Consider the following 11,057-nt stretch of genomic DNA (forward strand, 5'->3'; position numbering starts at 1 on the left):
GGACCACTAGCCAAGATGGGAACTTGAGGATTCTAATCACAGACTTACCATGGCATGCTTAGAAAGAGCATGAACTGTCAGAGTCTTCATTAGAAGCTATGACAACAATTGACAATGAACAGGCATCAAGCTAAGTGCGTATAGGGAGCACCTCTAGGAAAAAAGCAACTTAGGAAATCCAAAATATCAAGAAGACTATTAATAAAAGAAGCTAGCCAACAACCACCAAATGAAAGGCACGAAGAAAAAATTCCTTAAAAGCACATGAAGAACACACAACAGGGAAATTATGGTAACTTAGTATAACAAAAAAGAGCCGATAGATGGACAAATCAACCGTTGCTTTTGTGATATACCCTAAAACAAAAATGTCTGAGAAGTCCCCCTGGCCTCTGCCCGCCGCCTCTGTCCCTTGCCGGTGCTAGACCGGGCCGATTGGCGATTGGCGAGCCCTCTGTACTCTTTCCCTTCCGATCTCACTTTCTCTCGGCGTGGATAGGTTTCGCCTCTTCTCTTCCCTCTCTCTCTGTTTTTTTTTTTTTTTTTTCCCTTTCAGATTTGCTTTTCTGGGAGGGAGTGGCGCTTATTGATCATCGTTTTTGTTTTCGTTTTTTTAATCCCACTGTCACTGCAACTGTCACTGTGTATATATATATAATTTTTTTTCATTTTTTTTTTTATTTATTCACTCAGCGTTCTGCCTTATCCATATAATATCTACGGTGTGGCAATGCACGTGCGGCCTTTAGTGTAAAAATTAATATATATTTTTTTTTATTGAAAAAATATGTAATCATGTACTTAAATTTAAAATAATTATTTGAATATCTATATATTATGACAATTTCTTATAACTTATTTGCTAAATGTAATATCTACTTATCAAAAAATACTACAAAGAATGATAATGAATGTCATCATTTTTTGATAATGTTTAAATTTTCGTAATGAATGATAATATATGCTACAATTTTTTTAAAGATCTTTCATTAAATTAAATATTTGCAGTCATCTACAATGAATATTTTGTTATTCATAATTCATTCTTTATTATCTTATTTTATGAGTCTAACCACGATATTTAGCTTACTTATTTTTAATGAATACCCTTTTAAGCAAGAAAATAAATTAAAAAAATAACAAAATAACAAAAGACATATGTCATCAAAGTTTCTATTAGATAAAATTATAGGTGTAGAAGATTTAAACCTAATAAATTAGTGTTCTCTAGGTAATAAATAGAACACCATATATTATCATTCTAACTTTCCAAACATGACTACCAGTCTACCACATAAAATTCAAAATACACAAAGAAATTTTTGGGACATTAAAATTTAGTAGGAGTATATTAGACATTGCACAATGAAATATTTTAGGATTTATAAGATTTTGTTAGGGTTTAACTAAGAAAGAAACAATAGGGGTATATGATCATTTACAAAATATAAATGATGAAATTATTCAACTTTAGTTTAGGAGGGAATGCAACTACCCCGAATATAAAGAAGGAAAGTGTTACTTTGTCAATTTGTGTGTGTGTTATGTGTGTGTAAAACAATATATGTGTGTGTGTGTTTTTATTTTTATTTTAAAAAAAAAAAAAACTTGAAACAATGTGTTAAAAAAATCAAACTAAAAAAATTATGCATTAAACAATGAATTTTAGTTCAACAAATTGAATAAACCCAAAAAGAAGTCTAGAAACACAACAAGAAGTCACGATATTTTTACAATACCTTTATTTCTAGCTATGGTGGGTCCTAATCTGATATTATATTATTTTATTTTATAGTAATGTTACATTTACAATATTTTCATAATAAATCTTAGGTGATAAATTGCTACTGATTTTAAATTAGACTAATCACTTTTAATCGTGCATTTAAAAATAAAATAAAAGGCCAACTGAAGAAAATTGTGCCTAAAACAATAAATTTTGGCTTACTAAATTTGACTAAACAAAAAACCAGGGTTTCACACAAAATTCTTACCAAATTGCATATTAATATGTCCCACGTATAATAAGTGAAAACAAGGTCAAGATGGTCATAAACATGATCAACCATTTTACCACATGTTGCAAAACATTGCTTTCACTCCGAATTAATTTGTGGAGTAAATTTCCTTTTATTTGAAAAAAGAAACCTTAAAACAATTTCTGAAGGACAAAATTGCCCATCGCTCTAGCTAATGCCTTTATGTCTCGTGTCCTATTAGAGTTCTACACCAACAAGCACAGAATCAATTCTATTCTCACATGCTTTCTCAAAAAAAAAAAAACTATTCTCACATGTCTAAAATCATGATCTTCCTTAACCATATGCTATATGTAACTGCTTAGTTATATTTAATATACTTATTACTCTGCTTAATTGTATTTAATATACTTATTACATATTGATTAAATTCTTAATTGCAGTTGCTAAAGTACCCATCAAAAGCTAAGAAATGCCAGGTTAAGTCTTAACAAAGCAGATTTTGGTCACAAGTTTAAAGAAATGCTTAGGCAACCTTGACCATTGGAAGATTTAGATTTAAAGATCATAATCAAACTCTACAATTAATGACATCCAAAGCTCACCTATTAAGGAACACAAAGGAGATTAGCACCAAAACATTAGGCCATTTGCCCCACTGTATGCTCATCTCTCACCAGTGGCGGAGCCAAGATTTGAGTTGAGAGAGGACAAAATTTATATATGATACACGCATTTACACACATTATGTGAATATATAATATTTGAGACCAATTTGAAAAATTAAAAGCTATTCATTTAAATACTAAGAGCTATTCATTTAAATACTAAGTGATAGTTAATGTAATTATACCCAAAAAAAAAACTCTACCAAAAAATATGCTTATTCATAATATTGTATTTATTTATTGAGATAATTCTCACATGAATGATCTATTTTAAATTTTTTTAGAGCCAAAACTCAAGTTATGAATGAAACTATTAGTAGTTGTGTAATATATGTGAATTTCTATTATTTTGGTTAATGTGAACGCATAAAAGGTTCAAATTATAATATGGTAGAGACAAACTAAAAAATTCAGTATAAGGCATGCTAGTGGAGGATATAAGGTTCCTCAATGGTTCGTTTAGAAGTTGTACTCTATTTCAAGACCAAAAAAACAAAGTGACATTTAATAAACCCAAAAAAAAAAAATGTAGGTAGGGATATTTAATAAGTATTAGCTATAATAACTAAGAGTATTTGTAATTAAGAACTTTTGATGCACAATTAAAGGTTCATTAATTGCATAGCGTTTTCATCATAACATTTCTTAGTAAATAATGTTGGTTAATTAAATGCGATGAGTCGTGTTTCCATTGTGTTTCATTCTCCACCACTAAATTTACCATTAAATTTTATCCTTAATGGCTAATTAAATTTGTCATCAAGAGAGAGGGGTTGATTTTTGAGTATAGAATTCAACTTCAGTTACAACAAATTATCACTTTTAATACGTAAATATTGGATATTTTCAGAGAAAGTTAGATACATTATTGTTTTTATTTTTATTTTTTATGAGAGAGCAGAAGATAAATGGAATAATGGATGAATCCAATATCACAACAAAACCAACAATTTGCCCATGTGGCAAGATTGTGAGTGGTAGAGTTGTGAACTCATATAAACCCACCACTTTTATTTCACCACTCACAACTTGCCAAGTGGGTAAATTGTGGCAAAAATTATAAATTTTGTTATGGTATTAGCATTATTTTAGATGGATACTTCTAATTTGCTACGTCTCTCTAAGCTAGTCAAAATTATTAATAACAATCAATTTGATCAGTGTAATGACACCAACATGGTCATATGATCATATCATGTCAAATAAATTATGTGAAAGACAGCGTATTGAGAAAAAAAAAGGGAAAAAAAATTTCAAAGTGCAAAGAAATGATAATAGTTGAAGCAGCAAGAGCCTAAATTTATTTATGGCTATAGGAATATAGGATGTTTTTCTTCACTATATTGTATTGATATAATTATAAAAATTATTTATTTTAGTAGAGGTGAGCTTAAATAATAATAATAAATTATAACGTATAACTTCTTTGTATCAGAATAAATTATCACAAGCACAGTATTTGTATGGTAAGAGCATCCACAGCAGCTGTTGTAAAAAAAATGCTATTTTGCCACACCAAACACCTACTTTATTATTTTACCACATCATTTTACAACATCGCATTTATCAGATGTTTTATCATTCAATTCTATACATTAAAATAATATATACTACTCATTAAAATAATATATTATCTCAGCCACCAACAGCAAACAAATACCAATCACCAAGCAACAACATCCACCAACCACCACCACCACCACCACCACCCCACCATCACACACCCAGCAAGCCAGAAACCACCAACAAAACAGGAAAAAAAAAAAAAAAAAAAAAAAAAAAAAAACACCAGCAAATACCAATCACCAAGCACAGCCACCGCCCAAATGCCAAACCACCACCGATTCAAACAGAGAGGAGAGGGCCATCACCCCCACAGCCCACCACCACTGCCACTGTCACCGCCCATAGCCCACAGCCCACCTCCACCATCAGATCAACCCAAATTGCAGCAAAAAAAAAAAAAAAAAAAAACCCACAACCAGAGAGAGGCAGAGTGGCTGGAGCGTGGCTGAGCGTGAGATCGATGGCGGCCTCGCAGCCCACCTCCACCATCAGATCAACCCAAATTGTAGCAAAAAAAAAAAAAAAAAAAAAAAACCCACAACCGGAGAGAGGCAGAGTGGCTGGAGCGTGGCTGAGCGTGAGATCGATGGCGGCCTCGGGGTGTGATCGGTGAGATCGAGCGTGGGTGTGATCGGTGAGATCGCGCGTGGGTGAGATCGAGCGTAGCTGGAGCGTGGCTGAGCGTGAGATCGAGTGGCTGGAGCGAGATCGAGCTTGGCGGAGCGCGCAGTCGTCGTCGGAGCTACGCCGTCGTCGCTGATGGTAAACATTTCGGACTGGTTGAAGAGAGAGGGAACCGGAGAGTGAGAGAGGAGAAAAGAAAAAAAATGAAGAAGACAGAGGGAACCGGAGAATGAGAGAGGAGAAAAGAAAGAAATGAAGAGAGAGAGGAGAGAGAAAACGTAATATAAAATAATAAAAATTATACAACATTTGTCCGTACCGTTGCAAATTTGCAACGGTACTGTTCATATGTTGTATAATTTTTACCATTTGGAACATCTGATAAAGCTTTGTTTTTGTGTTTGGTGTGCTAAATGTGCCAAAAATTTGGCATTTGGCACATTTAGCACATCTGCTGTGGGTGCTCTAATATGGAACAAACCAATGTTTATAAACTTAAAGTCATAAAGGGCATTTTACAGTTTCCTCATGTTCTACAAGGTTTATCAATTGAAAATTATGCTTTGTAAATTTTTTTATAAATTGCTATATTAAAACAATTAAGATTTTTTTTTCCCCAAATTAAAGTAATTAAATGAGATTTTTGCTTAGAACACACTTGCATAATTTCCATTGACCCAATTTTTCAAACAACAAATGCATCCTGATATTAAGGAGGTGTTTGGTTAGAGGAGTTTTGAGTTAGATAACTTAAAACTCATCACTCAAAACTCAAAAACTGTGGATCCCATTAAAATAAAATTTATTTAGTTGAATTTTTAATTTTTATTTTCATAACTCATGCCTCAAATTTTTGAGTTATAGAAATGAAAACTAAGAATAGGTGGAGAGGTGTTTTTAGTTTTTAGGATATGAGTTTCATGGCATTCTTGTAAATTAGTAGACTCATGTGGTCCCCACTGCAGTGAATTGTCACATCAAATATCAATACCGTTAGAAGCTTTTTCATCTCCTTTACTTTTGCTCCTACTTCACATTACATACACCACCAGCCCCTCTTTGTTTTCCTCTCTTCTCTCTACATCCATAACTACTCTTCCACCAAAATTGTTTGCTAGGACCAAGTTTCTAAATAAATACAGGCAGCAAACACCAAGCCAAACTATTCCATGCTTTTAATGTTAATGTTTTAGAAACCAAATACCCAAATTCCTCTAGCTTCACATTACATACACCACTAGCCCCTCTCTGTTTTCCTCTCTTCTCTCTAGATCCATAACTACACTTCCACTAAAACTGTTTGCTAGGACCAAGTTTGTAAACAAGCATAGGCAGTAAACTAAGTGGGGAAAATAAGGGATGACCCATTGTTTGATTTTGGGGTTCTTTTGGGGTAGAGGAATAAAGGAAACTAAGACAGAATAGAGGCCCTAGCGCTGAAACGGACAGGAAAAAAAAAACACCGTGGAATCTGGGACTACTGTCGACGATTGGGCGAGATGAAAAGGAAAATGGGATTTGTTGGATATGGGTGTTGACCAATTCTTGGATTTTGGGGTTAGTTCGAGACAAAGGAAGAGGAGGAAATCATCACACCATAGCCCATATAACAAAAAAGGAACGGAACTCACTGGTAGAAATTGGGCAATCGAAGACAAGATTGAGCTTTGAGAAATTTCTTTAGGGGTTTGCAGGAGATGGGTCTTGTGGATATGGAAGCGGAAGAGTAGAACTGATGGACTTTTTTCTAACATTTGGTGTGTGTGTGAGAGAGAGAGAGAGAGAGAGAGAGGGAAGACAAATTTTGGGTGAAAGGTCAAAGGAGAGAGAAGGTCACACGCGCGAGAGACACATGACCATTCCGAAAGTGCAGGCTGTGGGCTCCATCAAAAAGTGAAAAAGTTGAGTAATAAAAATGAGATATATGGGTTTGAGTTATGAACCAAACAAAAATTTTCAGTTTGGAGGTTTTTACTATGATAGAGTTTTGAAAAATAAGTTGTGAGAATGAGGGATGAGTTTTGAGTTATTGTTTTTGAGTTTTGAGATAATTTCAAACCAAGCACCCTCTAAATCCTCAGCATTGGATATTAACTTGTCCCATATGTAGTAAGTAAAAACAAAGGTAAGATGATTATAAATATGTTCAACTGTTTGACTACATGTTGCAAAAAAATTGCCTTCACTTAAAATTAATTTGTGGAGTAAATTTTCTTTTTATTTAATAAGAAGCCCTTAAACATATTCTAAAAGAGAACGAGTTAAATCCTCATCAAATTTTATATTAATTTTTCCCGCATATAATAAGTAAAAACAAGGTCAAGATGGTCATAAATATGTTCAACCATTTTACTACATGTTGCAAAACATTGCTTCCACTCAGAATTAATTTGTGGAGTAAATTTCATTTTATTTAAAAAAAGAAACCATAAAACAAATTCTGAAAGACAAAAATGCCCATCAATCTAGCCAATGCCTTTATGCCACGTGTGTACGATTAGTGTATTTATACCAATAAGTACCGTACTAAATTCTATTCTCACATATCTGAAACCATTACCTTCATTGACCATATGCTATATGTAATTGCTTAATTATATTTAATATACTTGTTACATATTTATTAGACTTAATTGCGGTTGTTAAAGTATCCATCAAAAGCTAAGAAATACCAAATTTCCAAAGTGGAGGATACTTGAATCTCCCTCAGAGAAATCCCATTGATATTATGGGATCAGATCGGAGTCAAATGGTCTTTACTACTTGCCTAGACATAATAAAACCTCTGAATTTTGTTGTACCAGATGAAGTCTCATGCATATCAACGGAAAATGGGTACTACAAAAAAATTGGCATGAACAAGAATAGAGCATTGCCAATAACTAAAAAACCCCAAAAAGGTCGTAAGAAATCTAATGTTGTTAAGGGTCAATGGACAGTTGAAGAAGACAGGTACAAAAGATTTCATTCCTCAATAATTATATATATATGGGGATAATTTTTACATTATTTAGATAAATTATTGTCTGGCACTTTCAATATTCACACTCCATACCCATTGGACATTAGTTTGAAAAATATGAATTTTATGTTGATACTTGATGCCCATACTTCGTAAATGATTATTTAATGTGTATGGAGTGTGAATGTTAAAAGTGTGAGACAATCAAGATCTTATCAATTATGTATTTTTATTATCTATAAATCTAGCAACACAAAAAAATTCACAAAATTTTTCATGTTTTTACAACTATTGACTTGATTTATGTATAATAAAAGTGATATTGATAATAAACTTATGTGAAACTGATATTACTTCAATCACAACTTATTATATTTACAAGTTGTGAAAAAAGTTGTCAAATTTTGTGTTTCTCTAGTATTGCTCTTTTGTTATTCCCCATGTTTGGTTGTCTTTATCATGTATTGATGCGTGTAAATATAGGCATTTGATTCAACTGGTTAAGCAATATGGAGTGAGAAAATGATCTTATATTGCTCAAATATTGCCCGGGAGGATAGGAAAGCAATGCCGAGAGAGATGGCATAACCATCTTAGACCAGACATCAAGGTTTTATTAATCTCTTCTTCATTGATTCTATATTATTCAATCTTTACCCCTACATGTTTTTATGGAATTCATTGATTAAAATGGAGACACAGATATGCATTTTTTAACACTAGAAACCAATGCATGAAAATGCCTTTTATTTTTACTCATATTCTTTCGTTACTTTGCAGAAGGATACATGGAGTGAAGAGGAAGATAAGGTACTAATTCAGGCCCATGCAGAGATTGGAAATAAATGGGCAGAGATTGCAAAGAGGTTGCCAGGGAGAACTGAAAACTCCATCAAGAACCATTGGAATGCAACCAAAAGAAGGCAATACTCGAAACGAAAATGTCGTTCAAAGTACCCTAGAGGCTCTCTTCTACAAGAATACATCAAGGGCTTGAACTTGGACCCATCAAACATGGTGCAAAACAGAAGAAAAACTTCTTCTAGTAATGCCACAGCCAATAACACCACCATTAAAACACCAACTCAGCTGCCACAGTACACTGATCAGTTTTGCCCTAATGCTCGGTTGTTTCCAAACTATGATTTCAATGAGGTTCCGAACTTTTGTTTCGACGAAAACATGTTTCAGGAGAGCTGTAGTATCGATTCTCTTCTTGATGACATACCTAATAATGCTCCTATTATGGATGAGAACAATTTTGATGATCAAATGCCTTGTGGTCCTGTGGTTGATGAGAATATGCTGCATTGTGCTCCAGTAGTTGTGGATGAGAATGATTTTGACATGGATATTCCAGTTGATATGACTCCAGTGGTAGATTGTGGTGTGAAGAAGGAGCTGGATTTGGTGGAGATGATGTCTCAATTTAATGAAGCCAAATGTGTAAGCCCTTAGAAGCCAGTATATGCAATATACTTCAATTACAAAAATAAATTTACTATTTTGGCCTTCATATTAAGGGGGTTTTAAGCAAATTTAGAGAGGGAGAGACTTCCTGCCACATTCAAGAAAACACAATATTCAGTAGACAAAAAAGAAACAACATTAAACCAAATTTAAAGCAAAAGAACTAACATTTTTGCTAGAAGAATTCAATATTATTTTTAATAACAACGAACAACAAAAACATGATTGGTTACCTGTTGCTTAGGAGAGATCCAAGTTAGAAAAAGCTCTCTTGATACTCTAACATAATGATAAGATCCTGCTAATATGATTGAAATCAAGAACACTTTGGTAGTTTCTTCGAGGGAAACTAGGCCTCCAAGACTTAAAGAACAGAGCTAAAGGAAAGAAGAAGAAAAAGAGATAAGGAAGAAACAAAGGAAAAGAAGAACCAGTTTATACATTTCACATATGGTCCTTACAATTCATTCCCTAATCTATTTATACAATCTGATTCATCCACTAACTACTGCATAACAACTAATCACAATAACTACTAACTCCAACTCAGCTTAGCCATAACTACCTAACTAACTCCAACTCAGCTCTGCCTTTAATTGCCTCCAGCTCAGCACAGCACAGCCTTAGCACATGCACAGCTTCAGCCCTGCACCTCTTCAGCACTTGCGCTACACACACATCAACATTCGCACACACCACAGAACCTACACCCATGCAGCACCTATCACATAAACAAAGACCTTCTTTTAGGATTTTGATCAGCTTTGATACAAAACTCCTTATAACCAAAAATGTTTCTAATAAATTGAGCATTCATCATGAAGATGAAAATTTTCAAAAAAGAAGGGTATTCCATGATTTTCACTTTCTTGTTTAACTCCTTTTCTAGAACTCACTAGGTGCAGTGTTTAAAATAGGTGCTGCACTTAAATTTATATAGGCTTGAAGGTATGTTTTCATATGCAACGTCTAAGTTGTAAAATATTATTCATTAAGACAAGATATGCTCAAAAATTCCAGCCCAACAACTATAACTATATTGTTCTTTGTTCCTATTAATTCTCCATATTTGCAAAGATATTGTAATATCACCTTCCTAAATTAGCTGAAACTCACAACTTTGAATGGATTATTTTTCAACTGCACACCAATTTTTCCTTCTTAAGCTTACGCAAGAGACAAGTAATTATGCTTAAAAGGTAAGGAAGAAAATTGAAGTGATGTTCAATACTCGTGCATGTAGGTGTGAGTTTCATTGGAGTGCATGTATCCGAAGAAAAAAAAAATTCCAAATTAACTAGAATTTGAAATATATGGATACAATTTATTATCATCATGTTAAGATATCAATTGATTTATATTTTATGTAGATGAGATTTAATCACCCATAGATTATTCAAACATATTTATCGATTAAAATAACTTGAACCCATTTACGTACTCTTTTTTTTTTTTTTTGATAAATTCATTTACATACTTAATTAGACCTTAACTAATTAAGAGCTTTGTAATTCAACTAGTGTCACTTATGCTTTGAAACAATGATGAAATCTAATTGGAATGCAGGGGCAGAAACCTTGTGAATATAATTAAATCCTTCTATTTCCAACTATAAGTGAAATCTGATGTTTTGTTGTAAGAGCCACCTCCACAATTTTTTTTCCCCTCTCGTGGACGGTTGAGGTGGCATTCATTTAGGAGTAATTGACGGTACCTAAAAAACTCCAAAAACTATTAGCATCTCAAATCATGGAATTCTTTAATTTTTGCTAAACTATATCAAGGGTT

At 33.3% G+C, this 11,057-nt stretch overlaps 1 pseudogene; it reads left to right on the forward strand.

Moving 5' to 3' along the window:
* The first annotated feature begins 6,364 nt into the window (after positions 1-6,364).
* On the forward strand, positions 6,365-9,257 carry LOC126704243 (transcription factor MYB98-like; annotated as a pseudogene).
* The last annotated feature ends 1,800 nt before the right edge of the window (positions 9,258-11,057 follow it).

This window comes from Quercus robur, chromosome 10 (genome assembly GCF_932294415.1).
Source record: "Quercus robur chromosome 10, dhQueRobu3.1, whole genome shotgun sequence".
NCBI classification, from domain to species: domain Eukaryota; kingdom Viridiplantae; phylum Streptophyta; class Magnoliopsida; order Fagales; family Fagaceae; genus Quercus; species Quercus robur.